General features: G+C 42.6%; 1 protein-coding gene across 6 annotated transcripts in view; it reads left to right on the top strand.

The window, feature by feature from the left end:
- Nucleotides 1–495: 495 nt before the first annotated feature.
- Nucleotides 496–18837, top strand: part of LOC109408278 (E3 ubiquitin-protein ligase RNF19B) — a 289705-nt gene continuing 271363 nt past the window's right edge. For 4 of the 6 annotated variants that reach the window (XM_062847106.1, XM_062847102.1, XM_062847105.1 and 1 more), the window contains exon 1: nucleotides 496–899. The gene's annotated coding sequence lies outside the window, so the exon portion shown is untranslated. Of the gene's footprint in view, nucleotides 1129–18837 lie in introns of all 6 variants that reach the window. The other 2 variants (XM_062847104.1, XM_062847099.1) reach the window with 1 other exon arrangement.

Raw genomic sequence — 18837 nt, 5'->3', positions numbered from 1 at the left:
AATTGAACACCAACAGATTCAAAATCTTGTTCAAGTTTCGCAAACAGGCCCATTAGAAATGTAACGCAAGAAGTGCATTTTTTGTTGTCCGTTTTGCTCTGCTGGTCCGTAAAGTGCGCGGTGTACGTGTAGTCGGTGTAATCCGACATCAGTCAGCTTTTTTGTGCGTTTGTGTGCGTGTGGTTATCGCCTGCGCCAGGCAGTTCCAATGTACTTATCAATGTACAAGGTATTGTAATCGCGTGTTAATTACATTTCTCAGGTATTCCGTAATACGGATATTATTATTTAGATTATGTTTTAAAAAATGTAAATCTGTTGAGAATGTTTTATAGGTAAGTCTTTTAAATTTATTTGCTAATAATTTGTGCAAGTTACATTACCTATCTAGCAATTTAACATTACCTTTTTCTCACTTGTTTCCCTTCTGAAGAATATTTACCTGGTCGTAAATGTACGTTGCGCCAGTCCGTCGTCGAACGTCGCACACACGGCCGTCTCCCATCATTTCCGAGTGTTCAGTGCAGTTGTTCGGTCGATCGCCGCCGCGGTTCGGTTCGGGGTTCGATTCGGTACCTAGCTTTTGTAGTTGCTGCGGCAGTCAGTCACCATCAAGTGCGAATAAAGTGTTGTGCGACGCGGTACGCGGTTTGCTGACGTCTCATCGGTCGGTCGGTCGGGAACGGGGGACGATAGTGGTCAATCCGGATTCGAGGGAAACCGGAGTTGGATCGAACGAACCGTGCGCGATTTTATCTTTCTGCTACTTTCGGGGGGAAGGTGAAGGATTGTTGTTCGAAGGAGATTGCGGGCCTGTCAAAATAGTGCGAGCCGAGTTCCAGCTGGATGTGTTGACGACGGAAATTATTGTGTGTGCTGCCGTGCTGTGCGCGAGCCAGGTAAAGATCGCAGTGAGCTGGGAGGATTTTGTGTGGCTCGAAGAGTGCAGTGCAGGGGAAGATAGCCTTGGGGGAAAGAAGTGCACACAGTGATCTGGGAGCCGGAGAGTGCGGTGTGACGTGAGCGGAGAAGTACCAGCAGGGTGAAACCCCACTAATAATTGGATACTATTTTTGACGTGAAAGCGGTGCAGACTTGCTTCCGGAGGCCAATACCCACACAAATCAGGTAAGAATCTTTGCGATGTGAGAGTTTTTTTTGGCAGAAGATTTGTGGACCGATGGTCCAGCAGGCAGGCAGGCAGGAGGAAACCAGTTGACAAACATACAATTCTGGCATGGGCAAGACGACAGGGAAGAGGAGGGATTGTGGCAGGGCCAAGATGGAGAAAATTGAATGTTCATGACTCAAACCAGTCGTCGTCGTCTTCGTCTTTGGTCGGTCGGTCAGAGTCAGAACAGAACGTGGAGAAGGAACAAGAAGAAGGGGATTCCGCAGCAGTGTGCCACAGAATTGTGTGCACGCGGACTTTCATCCAAATCTTGTACAACTCTCTTAGAATTTGATAAGAAGTATTGTGGTAACTCCTCAATGAGTTTCTTTTGTTATTCTTTAGGTGATTCTCACATAAAGTTTTTAGAAAATCCTCCAGAAGTTCCTTCAAGCTTCCTCAATAAGTACCTACCGAGATTCCTATTGTTTTGTACAGTTCTTCTTCGTTGTCTTTTGCAACACAGATGCTCTGTTTGGATTCTTCAAGATGTTCCTTAGGAGATCCCTCCAAAGGTTACTTCTGGAATTCATCCACGTATTTATTCTCAAATTACTTTCGTAGTTTTTTACATGAATTCTCTCAGGAGTTCCACCGAAAACTCTTAATTTCTCTATGAGATTTTTTCTGATATCCCTTGGTCTTAGTTGTTATACGGAAATTTATTCAATTGTTCCACTATGGAATTGGTAATACTTTTGGATTTTGCTCAAGAGATCTTCTTGAAACCTCTCCAAAGGATTTCTTCTGAGATTCATCCTGATGCTCCTCCAGAAATCCCTCTAGGAATTGCTCTGGGATTTTCTTCAGAAGTTCCTACCGAAATAATTTTTCTCTGTAATTCCCTCAGCAGTTTCTCTTGAGAATCCTCCGGGAGTTTCTTCTGGGCTTCTCTCAGAAATACTGCCAAATTTTCTTCTGAGATTGCATAAGAAGTGCTTTCTGGGATTCTTTAAAGAATTTCTTCTGGCTTTCTTTTACACGTCCAAGAATTTTTGCAGCAGACATTTCTGAAATTTCTGCAGTAGTTTTTCCTGGGATTCCAATAATAGGAGTTCTTGTCAAAATTCCTGCAGGCTTTTTTTTTGAAGTTCATTCATGCCTTGGTTCTTAAATCGTTCCAAGAGCTTGTGTAGAATTCCCTCCAGAATCACATTTGACATTTCTCCAGGATTCCCTAATGGGTTTGCTTCTTGAGTTTCGTCTGCGGATCTTTCTGCAGTTTATTTCCAAAATCCACCAGTAGTCCCGTCAGGGAATCCTTTGCAACTCCCTCCTGGGGCTCGTTCAGTATTTCTTGCTGGAAAAACTCCGAATTTCTTTCTGGAAACCATTTAGTATATTTTTCTGGGAATCCACCAGGAGTTCCTTCGGGGAATCCTCCAAAAGTCCCTTCTGAGAATCCTTCAGGAGTTCTTTCTGGAAATCTTTCAGAATCAACTTTTGGAAGCCCTCCTAGAGTTCCCTTCGGAAATCTTTCAGAAGCTTATTGTGGGAATCCTCTGAAGATATTTTTAGAATTCTGCCGAGAGTTCCTTCTAGAGTTTCTCATGCGAAGCCTCCAGAAGCTCCTTCTGGGAGCTTACCCCGCTACAACAGACCATCAGGTAGATCATTCCCTTCCGATTTAACTCTGCAGTCATAGATAATTCTTGCGCTGATAGTTGGTACACAACCATCTTCATCAGAACCCTCTAGGAGCTCCATTCTGGGAATCCTGCTGAAGTTCCTGCAGAAATCCCTGGATGGAATTTCTGGAGAAATGCCAGAATAAATTTCCCTACGCTACCCTAAAGAATTTTTTGAAGACATGTTTGGAGAAATTTCCAGATGGAAACCCCAAAATAATCTGAACGAATACTCGGAAGGAAAAAAGAAGAAATTCTTAGACGGAATTTCTGGAGGAATATACTAAAAAAACATCAGTGAAGTTGCCGTAACAAAAAAGCTAAAACCACACGACAAAAAAGTCGATTATCCGGACGTTTAAATTATCCTGATAATCGGATTTGACCTGTATTTGAAGCTTGAATCAATGACTGTGTTCAAAGTTACACTTTGCATGATATAGTCCTGCATAATCCGACACGGGTTGGTAGCGAGTTTGATGGCTTTCATTTCTACTCTTTCGAATCTGTAAGCCATGTTTTTTCAGTAAAACTATGCTTAAATTTCCCTGGAGGATTTCCCGAAGGAATCAGTAAAGAAACTTCTAGAGAATTTGTGGAAATATCCCTGTAGAAATCGCTGGAAGAATCCCTAGAGAAGTTCATGCAAAAGTCATGCTTATTAGTGCATTAATGCATGGAGAAATTCCCAGAGGACACTCTAGAAGAATTTCTAAGAGGATAAAAACCTTGAATGAATCCTGAGAGTTTTTCCTGTTGGCATCCCTAGAGAATCCCTAGAGAAATCTATGAAAAAATTGTGAACTTCGTGGGAGAATCTCTGAAGGAATCCATGGAGAGATTCATTGGAAAATCTCTGAAAACAAAAATAATAAATGAAAAAAAAAATAATATCCCTGTAGAAATCGCTGGAAGAATCCCTAGAGAAGTTCATGCAAAAGTCATGCTTATTAGTGCATTAATGCATGGAGAAATTCCCAGAGGACACTCTAGAAGAATTTCTAAGAGGATAAAAACCTTGAATGAATCCTGAGAGTTATTCCTGTTGGAATCCCTAGAGAATCCCTAGAGAAATCTATGAAAAAATTGTGAACTTCGTGGGAGAATCCCTGAACGAATCCATGGAGAAATTCATTGGAAAATCTCTGAAAACAAAAATCCTGGAAGAATTCCTCTCAGGAGGAATTTCAACAGGAATCTGAAAAGGAATTCCTGCAGAAATCATAATTAGAACTCCTGGAGAAATCTTCGGATAAAATCTCTGGAGCTGTTCATCAAGGAAGTCTTTGGGAAATGCCTGTTTAAACTCTTTGGAGAAATTCTTGGAGAAACCCAGCAGAACTCCCTAGAGACTTTCTAGGTTAAGCATGGAAACATTTCTGAAGAAATTACTTGAGAAATTCCTAGAAGCATATCTAGTGAAAACCCCGGAGGAACGCAGGGAGTTGGTCCTGAAGGAATTCTAGGAAAAATCTCCTGAGAAATTATTGGAGGACTGTCTGGAGGAACTTTTTAAGAAATCTAAAGAGAAATTCTTAGTGGAATTCCTGAAGGAATTCCTGAAGGAATTCATGGAGGGATTCCTGGGAAAAGCAATAATTTCTCTGTATTCTTTGTTCTGTGGAGCAAAACCTAATAATTCAAATGGCAGTCAATGTAGTAAGTAGTAATAGTAATAGTAGGAAGAAGAGTTGCAGCATTCAGCAAAACGTTTTTGGCAAAGGGTTCATCAGTTTTGAAGCTAGTGTGGAGGGCCAATCGAGTCTGAACAATTTGAATAAAAACAAAAAGAGTAGAAAGTACATCTTTCGTTCGATAAGACAAATAGCAAAGCAGTAACACTATCTAAATTTGAAATCTACGGTAAACAATTGATAAATTAACGAGAACCTTATTCCGAGATGAACTAGCCTAGGGTTAAAAATCTCGTTAATACAGAAAAAAAAACGAGAACATAACGGACTAAATACACCTTAGCAACAAATTTTCACACTTTCTACCGTAACCTTTCAAGTCAGTTTGCAACAGTGTCTTCTTGGATGCCACCCCATCCGTGCACGTCTGGTAAACTGCTTCAGAGAGATTATGTCCTGTTCTATCCAAGGCCTAGTTTAGAGGTGTCAGCGCTATTCAGCGACCGGCTAGTAACCTTTCAAAAAGGAAACAAGAAAAAAGATATACATTCCAGAATTGATTGAATGATTTGTCTTTATTAAAGAGACTTTTTTCCAGAATTCTCCAACATTTGATTTCTGTAAAAAATCTTCTAAGATTTATGTAGACTTTAGATAATCTCTTACGATTGTTTCCTTCGAGATTCTTCAATGTGTTCCTTCTAAGATTTCTCCTGAAATTTCTTCAAGTATGTTTGCGAGATTCCTCTATGAAACCTTGTAGTCATTTAGAAATCTTTAAAAAACATGTTTTGAGGGTTTTCTCAGAACGTCTTCTTGAGATTTCTCCAGGAGCTCCTTCGGAAAATCCATCAGAAGTTCCCTAGGGAATTTTTCAATAGTCGCTTTGAGATTTCCATTGGAACGATTCCTCCACGAGTTTCTTTTTCATTGGGAAATCCCATGCGGCCTTTCTGCAATCTCATAAAATTCCGTCAGAACTGCTTTTAGGTTTATCCAAGAGATTCCTTCTGGTATTCGTTCAATAATGTTTCTGGCACTCCAAAAATTCCCTCAGAAGTTCATGCTCGGATTCCTCAAAAAAAAAAAAAAAATTTTGGATTACATCAAGAGTTCCCCTTTTAGATTTTTCGAAGAATTTCTTCTAGCCTTCTTCCAGAAAATCGTTCTAGAATTTGGCCAGGAATTTCTCCAGGAGATCACTTCGTGATTCGGGCAGGAGTTTCTCCTGGGATTCCAACCGGAGTTCTCAAATAATTCTTGTTGGCGTTTTTTCCAGGATTTATTCATGTATTTGTTATTGAATTTTTCTAAGAGCTTCTGCTGGTTTCCCTATCCAGAATCGCCATTGAAAATTTTCCAGGATTTCCTTCTGGGTTTACGCAGCAAGTTCCGTCTGTAAATTCTCCACCACTAGCAGTTCATTCTAGGAATCCTCTAGAAGTTCTTCATGGAAAATCTACAGAAGTTTCTTCCACAACACCTCCAGTTTCTATTGGGAATCCTTCGAAAGTTTCGTTTTAGTCTAAGAATCCTCCATGGTTTCCTTGTAGGAATCCTTCTGGAGCTCTTTTTTGTTCAGGAGTTCCATATTTGGAAATTCTGCAGTCGTTCCTAGAGAAATCTTTAGATCGTCCACTTAGTAACATACGGGCGTATCTACAATAATCGATTTCTGATGATTAACCTGGGCTTGTTAGGGGAATATCTGTAAATAAAAGAAAATCGGGTTAAGTACGGTTCCTTTGAATTCCACTAAGAATTTGCATCCTTTGACAGATACGTATTTCGACCTCAACTGTAAGGTCGTCTTCAGTGTCTTCTACTTGACTCGACTCAAGTACAAGACACTGAAGACGACCTTACAGTTGAGGTCGAAATACGTATCTGTCAAAGGATGCAAATTCTTAGTAGAATTCAAAGGAACCGTACTTAACCCGATTTTCGTTTATTTAATCGATTTCTCTTCATCGATTTTTTCTTCGGATTATATTGGGAAATACATGCAGTATTCGTATGATTTCTCGGTGTAGTCTAGATCTAGATCAATAAAAAACCCAATTTTTCGGCCAAGTTCCATACGGAAGAGAAAATTGTTGAAGAGAAATCGATCAATGCAGATACGCCCGTATGATATAAAACGCGATATATGAAATTTCTTGAATAATTCGCCAAAAGGGAAATTTGGAAGAACATCAGACTACACTTCTCTACGATAACATAAACGAACTTCTGAAGACATTCTTGGAGAAATCCCCAAAAGTAATTCACGAAGGATGATCCTAAGTTTTTGAATGAATCTCCAAAAGGGAATTTTGGGAGGAATCCCCAAAGCTTGAATTCATGACTGTGTTCCAGGCTACACTATGCATGAAATAGTTCTAGAGAATCTGACACGAGATCGATAGATAGTTTGACGATTATCATCTCTACTTTCGAATCCAAACGCCGTGTGTTTTACTAGTAAAACTGTGCATAAATATGAGATGCAATCCCTGGAGGAGCTCCCGGAAGAATCCGTAGAGGATCTCTTAGAGAATTTGTGGAAGTTATCCTGTAGACATTTTTGGAGAAATTCCTAGGGGAATCCATGGAAAAGTCATAATTATTACAGATCGGACTCGATTATCCGGAGTCGGGTTCTGACTCTTCCCGAAATAATATCTTGAAGATGGAATGCTGTAAGAAGCTAAAATTTTGACTGAACACTAATCTAAATTTGTTTGATAAAATGTCAAAATTTCAGCTTGATAGAGCATTCCGTTCCCCAGATATCTATATGCTTGAGAAGCATCAGAACCCGATTCCGGATTAATCAAGTCAGACCTGTAATGCATTAATGCATGGAAAAATTTGACATGGAGGACACTCTAAAGGAATTTTTAAAAGAATATCTTCTGACCACCTTGGAGGTATCCAGAGAATTATTTCTGTCGGAATCTCTAGAGATGAAATTCGGGAATCCCTGCAGGAATCAATGGAGAAATTCATGGGAAAATCCCTGGAGAAATCTCTGAAGGGCCCATATAGCCGAGGCGGTAAACGCACGGGTATTCAGCATGACCATGCTGAGGGTGACGGGTTCGATTCCCGGTCGGTCCAGGATCTTTTCGTAAAGGAAATTTCCTTGACTTCCTTGGGCATAGAGTATCTTCGTGCCTGCCACACGATATACACATGCAAAATGGTCATTGGCAGAGGAAGCTCTCAGTTAATAACTGTGGAAGTGCTCATAGAACACTAAGCTGAGAAGCAGGCTTTGTCCCAGTGAGGACGTTACGCCAAGAAGAAGAAGAAGAAATCTCTGAAGATTTCCTGAACTCCTTAAGAAACCCCAAGAGGAAATTCAACAGGAATCTTGAAAGGAATTCCGAACAAAATTTCTGTAGTAATTTCTGGAGGATTCCTTGAAGAAATCCGTAGGTAAAATCTTTGGAGAAAAAAACCTCGCAGGTTCTCCGTACGAAATCCCCTAAGAAATATCCAAAGAAATCCCTGTAATCTGGAAAATCTTTGAAGGAGCTCCTGGCGAATTTTGAAAAATCTCTGTAGAAATTCCGAAGAATCCGGCGAATTTTGTAGAAATCTCTGAGGAAATCCCTAGAGAATAGGTTTCCAAACATTCAGGTGCGCGACCCCCTTTTGCAAGCAGACGTACTTTTCGCGACCCACCATAGAAATTCCCTTATTTCATGTCTGTTACAGTAAAATATTTTACTGTCCTACGCGACAACCTGGATGAAGGTCAGCGACCCCCCTAGGGGGTCGCGACCCACAGTTTGCGAAACTATGCCCTAGAGACATCCCTGGAGGAAACCATACGAGGATCCCTAGTGGAATTACTAGAATCCTTCGAGAAATTCCTAGCAGAACACCCAGTGAAAATCTCGGAGGAATACAGAGTTATTCCTGTAGGAATCCTTGGATTTTTTTTGGAAATCTTTGGAGAAACCCCTAGAGGAATTAATGAAGCAATCCATAGAGGGAGGGATTAGAGCTGTGATTAGTCCATAGAGCTGTGATTAGTGCCCCGTGAAATCAAGCGTGCAAGTTTTGCGCACAAGGTATTTGTTGTTTGTGATATTCTGTTTTGTGGGTTCGCACACGCGCATTTTCTCGCGTAGATACAACAGCGCCCTCAGGACTAAAGAAAACGGGTTTCTTCGATCGCAGTACGTTACAGACAAATAATAATTCAAATGGCAGCCATTGTAGAAAGTTTCTGCTAGGAATCGGTCAGGACATTTCATGAGCGATTTAGATTTTTTTAAACACGAAAGTAGACTAAAATTTCTAGAGCAATCCCTGAAGAAATCTCTGGAAAAGAAGTCATTATGAAATTTCTGGAAAGGATTTTTTGCAGAAATCTATGAAAGAAACACAGGAGGTATTCCGGACGGAATTCTTCAAAATATCCTCTTGAAAAATCGCTGGAGAACCTCAGCTGAAATTCCTGACAAAATATCTATAAGAAACCTTAGAAAATTCCTGTAGGAATCTCAGGAGAGATTTCTGGAGGAATCCTAATAAAGATTTTTCGGAGAATCTCAGCAGGACTTCCTGGAGAAATCCCGACAAAATTTCCTGGAGAAATCCCAGCATGAACCCTCCAGCAATACGGTGAGGTCGATGCTCATTATGCCTATCTACATAATGTTTCCAATTCCAAGTATTTTTATTCTTCTTGACATTAGATAGTTAACAATTTGTTCAGAGTGTATGCTTCTTTTGTGTTCCCTAGATTGTCCAATGTCAAAAATTGCAATTCTTTTTCAGAATCCTATTTTTAGCACTTTACGCGATTTTGGCTCCGTTGTGCCCTTCGACACTTAAGCCTTGCAGAAATGTGAAATGCTACTATTGCGCTATCCGAAACAAAGATCCTCACGAATCACCCTTGGTCAGTTTGTCTTAACAAGAGATTTTCAATTTTATCATGTACAATTTGTTTATACATTTTACAAGAGGAATCATGGTATGTTCATGGCTTCTATGTTGCCTGGATCTAGGATAGGCTATGCCAACTAGTCAGCCTAAAATGAACCAGTTTGTGATCACTTAGCACCGCGGATAAACAAGACAGCAAGCTATGAAATTAGAGAGAGAAGTTGCAAATGCCACATCCTATTATAAACCTGTACAAGCCTAGATGAAATTGTTGTCTTTGTTAGCGGGTTGTTGATGTTGTGTTGTCTGCGAAAATGATGTTATTTTAAAATAATGTTCACTCAGACCTTTTCACACGTTTTTCTAACGAATCCGCGAATCAGCACGGTTTTTAAACTTTTTCGCGCACTAGGTGCCCAGAAAGCAAACTTCCTAAATGTGGTTCTTGGAGTGTAGTTCTGTAAAGAACGTTTTGTTTTAGTAATAAAAACGGCCTCTTGAATCGCTCGCAAGAGCAACATGTATTTCGCCTCGCACGACGAAAGAGCTACTGTTCAGGCTGTTTCATGACGCTCCAGTATGTCGCCGCTTCTTGCATGATGAACAGGTAGCCGGACGTGGATCTACGACCTACCCTTGAGCTTTGATTATTTCGTCCATAGCTGATAGTCAGTTTGAATTAGAAGGACTGTGCTACTACAAAACTAATCTGGACTTATAACCTTTTGGAGGCACTACACAACGGACAAGGTGCCTCTGGAGCCGGCCTACTGATGAGTTAGTTGTTCATCGTCGGATTTGGTTGCGTTCTCATCAGGACAGTCTCTGGGCATTCAATTTCCTCTGTGGACAGCTCCATGAATTCGACTTGCACACTCTCTTGAACGCACGCGGCTGTGTTATTGCCAACAGCTTCGTTTACCACAACTACGTCTCCTGCTTAGAAATGTCCTTTCTGGTTGGACCAGACGATATAGTCCACCAGCCTCAACTACAGAAACTACCAGTTGGCCATGCTCGTTACCATCGCATACCACTCATCCATAACAGGCTAAGTCTGGGATCCATGGGGTGGGACACTCATTAATATTGGCGGTAATATCCATTAATATTACATTAATATTATATTAATGCAGTAATATTGAGGATGCACATCAAGGTAGCTGTGATTTTCTCAAACATAAATATGTACTACTGACAACTTCCATCAATCTGATCATCAACGAAGATCATTTACACCTTCGACGCATAGAGAATGTGCTGGGCACCGAAATCAAATCCATCCTTAATGAATTTAATTTTAAAGATTCTGCTAATAATCTCGGCAGTAACATTTTTGGAAACTTTACCGAGAATTCTGGTACAAAGTTCTTCCAATTCATCCATTAGTTCAGACAATAACACCAAATTCCCGAAATTGTAAATGGAAGTCTTCCGGAATTTAGTCAGGAAATTTTCTTTTAAAGCAAATTAAACTACAAATTAGCGGCGGGTGGACTGTCGGTCATTCAGCCTTCCAAGGGTTTCCTTGCAAACTTCTGCTTGTAATTTTGTACATGAAGCAACCGATGATTATTTAATAAATGTTCGCCCGTTACCCTCTAGTAGTTCCCCTAATCCGATCTTTCCTGTACTGTCAAGTTTTCGTATATTCCCTGAAATGTTCACACAAATCCCGTGTTGTCCAGACCGGAAGATAAAAAACACGCAGGAGGGCATTAGTATATGAACCAAATTTGGCTTTGTATGAACGCCATCATTAGCTCTCACTAGTAGTATACAGTCATGTAGGACATTGCCCGGCTGCCACTGAGACGAATTCCTTTCGATTGTCTGACCTGCAATGAATCAGCCATAGAGGAATTAGAGATTTTTTGTCGTATCGAAAGCTTAAAATATTTTGGAAACTTACGGCTGTGAATGTTTTGACATCTATAAACAACGGCAAAAAAGCAATGATTACTTGATAATATTTTTAATACCGGCATTAATATCGTTAACTAGCTGTCCCGGCAAACTTTGTCTTGCCGTCTTCTGGTGGTTTGACAACTGTTGAGCTCAAAATAGCACCGCACTCTAGATTGATTTCATTTTAGTCGTGTTGATTTCCTTCCCAGCTCATGGAAAAACAGTACTTTACCAATTTTGCTACTTTTCAAGTTGTTTTTCTATACTTTTTGTACATATAAACACAGCCACCACGAATACAAACCGAACCGTGCAAAGGACATGCTGATTGGTTCATTCGTTCTTGAGTTTTGTTGCCTCAACGAAACTTCAAATTCATTTTTATATATATAGATATTTCTAATACGAGATCGAGTGTCCCACCCCATGCTGGGATCTTTAATACGCCGTGAACATTAATCAAAACATATTCACTACACAGGCCAACGGTACCTCTTCCCTCTTAGGCGCAATCGGCCGGCCGTGACATGGCCACCTTGGACGGCCGAGAGGGGTAGTCTCCTTTACTATTAGGGCCTATGCCCGAGATTTCGTCCTATGGCAGACGGCGTAACTCCTTTACGAGTTAGGCGCGGAAGCCTTACGGCTTCGCGGGCCGACCCGTGTGCTGGACGGTGGAACCAATTGAAAGGCCCAACAAAAGAGGTCCTATTGAACGGGACATGCACTTTAAAATAAGGTCAAAATTAAGCGCAGGGTTTCACATTAACCTGAACAGGCTTCTTCCCAGACATCCACTTGACCAACGTCAAGGGGGGGGGGGGGGGATGGTGGTTCTCAAACTGAATTGAACCACTGCACTACAAAAACACGTCTTTAGCACACGGACGCCTGAGTTTTTTAAAGAGGCCAAATTTAGGCAATGGCCGCTAAAATTCTAGTTTCCCACATTTCGTCATTCTCATCATGTTCTGTCTATTAATTAGTTCAGCCATACTCAATTTTTGGTAGCGGCAACACAATTACAAAACAAAAATCAACAATTTGTAACCAAACGGTTACAAAGTTCCTTCTCAGAAATTCCTCCAGGGAGTCCTTCTGAAGATTCCTGCAGGAGTTTCTTCTGAGTATTCCTCCAGAAGGGCTAGTTATTCCTATCCCCAAAGAGGGAAAGCACAAGACGCTGACGGAGGGTTATAGACCAATAACCTTACTTAGTTGCATGGGGAAAACACTCGAGCGGATGGTTAATCGTTGCCTGTCAACTGAGCTGGAAAGGCATGAGCAAAGCCACCCACAGCAACACGCATTCCGATGCGGCTATGGTGCGGAGACGTTCTTTTCCCAGCTTGACTGTCTATTGGAGAAAACGTCGATCGAGGGCCTACACGTAGATGTAATATCGCTCGACCTCTCCAAGGCCTACGACATGACATGGAGACTCTCTATCCTGACTACCCTCAAGAGATGGGATATCCAAGGGCGCATGTTTAACTACGTAGCTAACTTTCTAAGTAACCGCAGTTTTCGAGTCTTAAACGCAGGCGCAACCTCATCCTCGAGGTTGCTGGAGAATGTTATCCCGCAAGGGTCTGTCATCTCAGTCACGCTGTTTCTCATCGCGATGTACTCAGTTTTTGAACGCATACTCCCCGGAGTACACCAAATTGTGTACGCTGATGATATGACCTTAGTATTCTTTGGAAAGTATGGTAGGCGAGTTAGGTCAAAAATGCAACAAGCGGTTGATTGTGTGGTGGACTGGGCTGATAGCGTCGGCTTTAAGACTTCCCCCGAGAAGTCTAACCTGATGCATGTCTGCTTTGACCACACGCACAGGCCGGCATTGCCCCCTGTCAGCATCGGTGAGCACGCAGTCAAGGCCGTGCGCAAGATGAAGCTACTTGGCCTCCTGATTGATAATAAGTTAACCTTTATCAAGTATGCCAAGCAAGTGTAGGAGAAACTCAATACGAAGTTGAATATTCTTCGGGCCTTGAGTGTACGCTTCTCTGCAGCACTTTGATTAAAGTAGCAAGGGCAATGTGTGTCCCAAGCGTACTTTACGATTCCGAATTGTGGAGCAGAGGTAGCACTGCGGTGCTAAACATTCTAGAACCTCTGTACAATGAGATATTTAGAATCTGCTCAGGCCCCTTCAAGACTTCACCGGTAGCTTCTCTACTGGTGGAGTGCGGAAGACTTCTGGTAGCGGAGGACCTGGCTATCAAGGCTGTGCGGGCCCTGGAAAGGGACCACCTAGCAGGTGGGATGCCAGTAGTCCAGCGTGCCTCGAGTCAGTGGCACGATTTTACATCGACGAACCTCCCTTTGTTAGCCACTAGGCCTCGCCTATGGCAACGGGCATGGGACGCGGACGTCCCTAAGATCGACTGGCGAGTGAGGGAGAAGTGCGGTGCTGGTGCCAACCCCGCGGTACCTCAGGCTACCTTCAGAGAGGTTGCAGTTTCGTACGCAGATAGGCCACAGTATTTCACCGATGGCTCATTAGTGCAAGAGGAAGTAGGTTATGGAGTGTCTGGGGAGGCCATAAGCCGCTGCGGCCGGCTACCCGGTCTCTGTGGTATCTTCTCAGCTGAGGCCTATGCATTACTGCAAGCTTGCAGGCATGCAAATGAGTCTCAGGCAGTTGTCTTCTCGGACTCCGCGAGTTGTCTTTCTGCCCTCGGCCTGGTATCTCAACCGGGACGCTTTCCTACGAAGGATAAAGAACGACACACAAGAGTGGAGAGATGTACCTAGTTCTCGAGATCAGAAGATTCTGATTCGGCTGAGAATTGGACACACTTGGCTCACTCATGGGTGAAGATTCGGTGGTAATACGGCCTACTGTCAGGGTTGCGGACAAATACTAGATGTATCGCACATACTAGTAGACTGTCCCGCGCGAGAGGAATTAAGGGTGGAACACGGCGCTCGCGGCTTAATACTGGAAGTATTGGCGAACGACCGTAACGCGAAAAAAGCAGTTATTAAGCTGATTAGGGCACTAGGGCTAGTGGATTAGGGCTCTGGTGCTCTATGACGTTAGGGTTAGCGTAGGAATGAGGAAAGAGTTTAAGAGGGGCGAGTTTAAGAGGGGTCGCTAGCTACGATACGCGAGATATCGTACTTCGACAACGTACTGGGCATAGCAGTACCATGACTTAGAGGTTGGCCTTCTAAGCATTGAAGTTGAACATGAAAGAAAATGACGAAGGTGTCCGTCATCAGGAGGTTCAACGAGAGGAACGACTCGCACATAACTCTAGTCCTCGGGAGTGAAGGACACCAGCCTGAGGTATCCATGAAATCGAAGGAAAGAGTGTAAGAGATTTATAGGGAGGAGGGCGTCTAGTGCAATGTGATGTCAACACGATTTGCCGACCAAGGAGTAAGCTGTCCTGCATCAAGTGGTTCACACCTTATGCCGTCACGAATGAACTTTATAGTTTATAGTGATGTTAATAAAAATGGCCACAGCTTTGAACCAATGGCTCAATACTAGTTCGACGGGACTTTGGTATAACGCTACGTTCGTTGGATTATGCCTGAACGCCTCTAAGGTCGTAACCAAACCGAGCTGGTAGTGTCTCCTTATAGGTCGTCGGCGATCATGTGGCAAAAAAACCTACAAGATCTGCTAGCGTGATCTCACGTTGGCATCTTATTGCATGCACGCAGACAAAGCCCCCGCGCGCGGCACCATACAACAAGTATCTAAGAATTCCTGAAAAGTACGTCTGGGGAGTCCTCCAAGGGTTAGAATTCTTGGTTGAATCCTGTTGTAGTTCACGGAATATACCAAACAGTTTGAAATAGTGTTTTGCAGAAATCCATTAAATGGATTTGTACCTGGAATTACAAGTTTCTGAAAATACCATCAAATGGACAATTTTCCAGCACACTGTACATTCCAACGAATCCTGGTTGAAGAATGTAGAAAAGAATGCCTGCGAAATCCATCACACCGGCAGCAGCCCGCTAAATAGCTGTCTAGCTAACTCCGTCCACGACGGAGATGGATGCTGGTGCGGATAAGGCAGAGCAGAGTGCTCTAAAATCGAATCTATTTATAGCAAAACGCGCCCGCGTCGTCGTCGCTCGGGGGACCAAATCCGATTCGCTACCATCAACGTCACCGTTGTCCCCGAAACTGAGCTGAGATGCTGCCTAAAAACTACTTTCTCCCCCTTTGGCGGCAAGCCCCGGGCGGGAGAGACGAACGATGGTTGCGTGTTTGCAAGACTGCTGCTGTATGCACTCGCGCGCGCGGGATATAGTATCGATTTCCCAGCGAATGACCGACCAACCGAACGGTATCAACAAACGGCCACGACACGACCTGACGACGACGTTTCGAACCGGTTCGAGTTGGAGGATGTTTCAAGGTTTCTAAGGTTTCCTCGATTTCCTGCGATTGTTTGCCAGCGAAACCTTGACAGGGCGAGCGAGTGAGTGAGGAGGAGTTGCATGCACCTTCGTTCGTGGTGGCGCTTTCGAGCACTGAACGTATGCGGATTTGCATCCAGAGCGTTGGTGTAGGTACGTCTATCTATATCGGGCTTTGCGGACTACAGCTATGATTACACTTGTGCACACTTGTTGTTACTCGTTGGTTTGTTATGCGGTCGCTTCGCTCGCTGGTGAAATCTAGCGACTTTCAATCTTCAAATCAATTCTAGATCTAGATAACTCGACGTGGCTCATCACGTTGAAAACAATGACTTGTTTGGTACACTCTGCGATGAGATTTCCAAAAGATAAATCAATTGTGACAGCACACGCATCTCTGATAGTTGGTTCAGACACAAATGCAGCAACGATTCAGTTGTTGACAAGCACACATGTTCGAGGCATGATATGCGAGTTTACTATTTCATTTTTAGGCAAATCTGTCTTCTCTGTCTTCTCTGCTCCTCTGTCTTCTATGCCTTCTCTGTTTTCTCTGTTCCTCTGTCTCCTCCGTCTTTTCTGTATTCTCTGTCTCCTCTTTCTTCTCTGCCTTATTTGTCTTATCTGCAGATGCAGATGCAGCTGCTTCTCTGTCTTCTCTATCTTCTCTGTCTTCTCTGTCTTCTCTACTCCTCTGTCTTTTCTGCTCCTTTGTCTTCTCTGTTCCTCTGTCTTCTCTGCTTTCTCTGTCTTCTCTGCTTGTCTGTCTTCTCTATATTCTCTGCCTTCTCTGTCTTCTCTGCTCCTCTGTCTTCTCTGTCATCTCTATCTTCTCTGTTTTCTCTCAGTGGCGTCTCATAACCTCACTTTTTAGCTGTTCAACGACCCTAAAAGTTGCATTTGCGGATAATTTAGGATCAGAATCAAATTGAAAATGGGCGGAAACGGCTATTATCGTCATTTTCTACAAATTACAAGCCAATTTATTGTGAGAAATCAAGAATTTGCATTCGTTGATCAGGTAGATTTGAGGTTAGGGAATCGCCACTGTCTTCTTTGCTCCTCTGTCTCCTCTGTCTTCTCTGCTCCTTTGTCTTCTCAGTCTTCTCTGTTCCTCTGTCTTCACTGCCTTCTCTGTCTTCTCTGTATTCTCTGTCTTCTTTGTCTCCTCTGTCTTCTCTGCCCTCTCTATCTTCTCTGTCTTCTCTGCTCCTCTGTCTTCTCTGTGTTCTCAATTTTCTCTGTCTTTTCTGCTCATCTGTTTTCTCTATCTTCTCTGTCTTCTCTGCTCCTCTGTCTTCTCTGTTCGCTCTGTCTTCTCTGCTCCTCTGTCCTCTCTGTCTTCCTTGTCTTCTCTGTCTCCACGTTTTTTCTTATCTTCTCTGACTTCTCTGCCTTCTCTGTCTTCTCTGCCTGCTCTGTCTTCTCTATCTTCTCTGCTCCTCTGTCTTCTCTGCTCCTCTGTCTTCTCGGTCGTCTCTGCTCCTCTGTCCTCTGTCTTCTCTGTCTTGTATGTCTTCTTTGCCTTCTCTGATCCTCTGTCTTCTCTGTCTTCTCTGTCTTGAAGCTGTCTTCTCTATCTTCTCTGTCTTCTCTGCTTCTCTGTCTTTCCTGCCTTCCTTGTCTTCTCTGTCTCCTCTGTCTTTTCTGTCTTCTCTGCCTGCTCTGTCTTCTCTATCTTCTCTGCTCCTCTGTCTTCTCGGTCGTCTCTGCTCCGCTGTCCTCTGTCTTCTCTATCTTCTATGTCTTCTTTGCCTTCTCTGATTCTCTGTCTTGAAGCTCGTTCGGATTTTTTTAAGCAACTATTGTAATTGTTCTTGATGTAATTCTGCAGGAACTATAATAAAGAACATAAAAAATGGGTGGAAGTGTCAGAATTGTTTTACTAAAATTCTTAAAATTGATTTTAGTAATCAAGTAAAGATTGTCGTGCAGCTATTGTTGTGTAGCTATTAGAAAATAGTTTTCGAATGCCACGAGCGTAGTATCAAATCGAGAGTAACTTCTCTTGGGCTTTCACCATCCAACATTTTGATTCAACCATTTTTATAGATACAGGATGAATACAATACTCTCAAGAGGAAATGGCAATTAATAAGAAAATACCCTGTCTATTCCGAGACCGAACAACGCGAAGAAAAACTACATCAAGGTCACACCGGAATGGAAGCTAACAAAACAACAACACTGTCTGACAGATAGGGTTATTTCTAAGAGGGAAATGCATCCCACGGCCACGAGCTTTCCTGCTTTTACCCCCGCCCGCCTCCCCCACTAGGAGAAGGAAAAGCCTTTCAGTTCAAACTGCGTCCATACCCATCCATGTGAAAGGTGACGACGACGACAACAGCCAGATAGTAACTATTGTGTGCGCCACACGGGACGGGAGCTGTACTCTAATTAAAGTGGGTTGGTCCCAGCCCAGCTTGAGCTTCTGGGTTGGCACGGCGCGTGTTGTCTGTAGAAATGGCGATAATAATAATAATAATAATAAAGGAAAAACGGGTTATGGAGTTTGAGGGCGGCTAGAGCGCTAGAGAGGCACTTTTCCCAAGGCATCTGATGGTGGGTAAGCATGTGGAAGGTAGCAGGAAGACAAGCTGAAGATGAAGCATGATGCTTTACGATGTAGACACTCACTCATTTTACGCTGCTCTAGTCTGCCCAAAGTGACGTACCCGTTGCCATTCATCACAGATCCCCGTCAGTGTTAGACGTTTTTGATGGCAATAGGGTCTTGTAGAGTGGAGTATTTTAAGGAATTTACTGAAGAACTTCTTCCGGTAGATTTCAAGAAATTTAGGAAAACAATGATAAAAGATAACTGAATTTATTACTGGAGGAGTTTATGGGCATACTTCTAAATTGTCTCACATCTATTCCTGCGTAAATCTCAATATGCTCAGCTCAAACTCGAAGTTTTCTCTTTTTGTGTGATTAAAACCATATAATTCAATTTTTTTATAAAATTTCGAAAAATATGTCGCACCCTAATGCTTAACTGTTGGTGAGCTCGTTCCATTTTCTAATTTTGATTTGTCTGGTCGATCCCTGAGTAGCGACTACAACTTGTACAGTCATAAATACTCATACTCAACTCTAGCGCAATATTCTAAAAATGTTAATGACGATTTTTTCTCCCAGATTTTCAAGCAAATTCTGTGAATAATTTTTTGAAGAACCACCCTAGAGCAGTGGCGATTCCCTAACTTCA

The sequence above is a fragment of the Aedes albopictus genome, chromosome 1 (genome assembly GCF_035046485.1).
Source record: "Aedes albopictus strain Foshan chromosome 1, AalbF5, whole genome shotgun sequence".
Lineage (NCBI taxonomy): Eukaryota > Metazoa > Arthropoda > Insecta > Diptera > Culicidae > Aedes > Aedes albopictus.
This window is presented reverse-complemented; position numbering and strand designations above follow the sequence as displayed.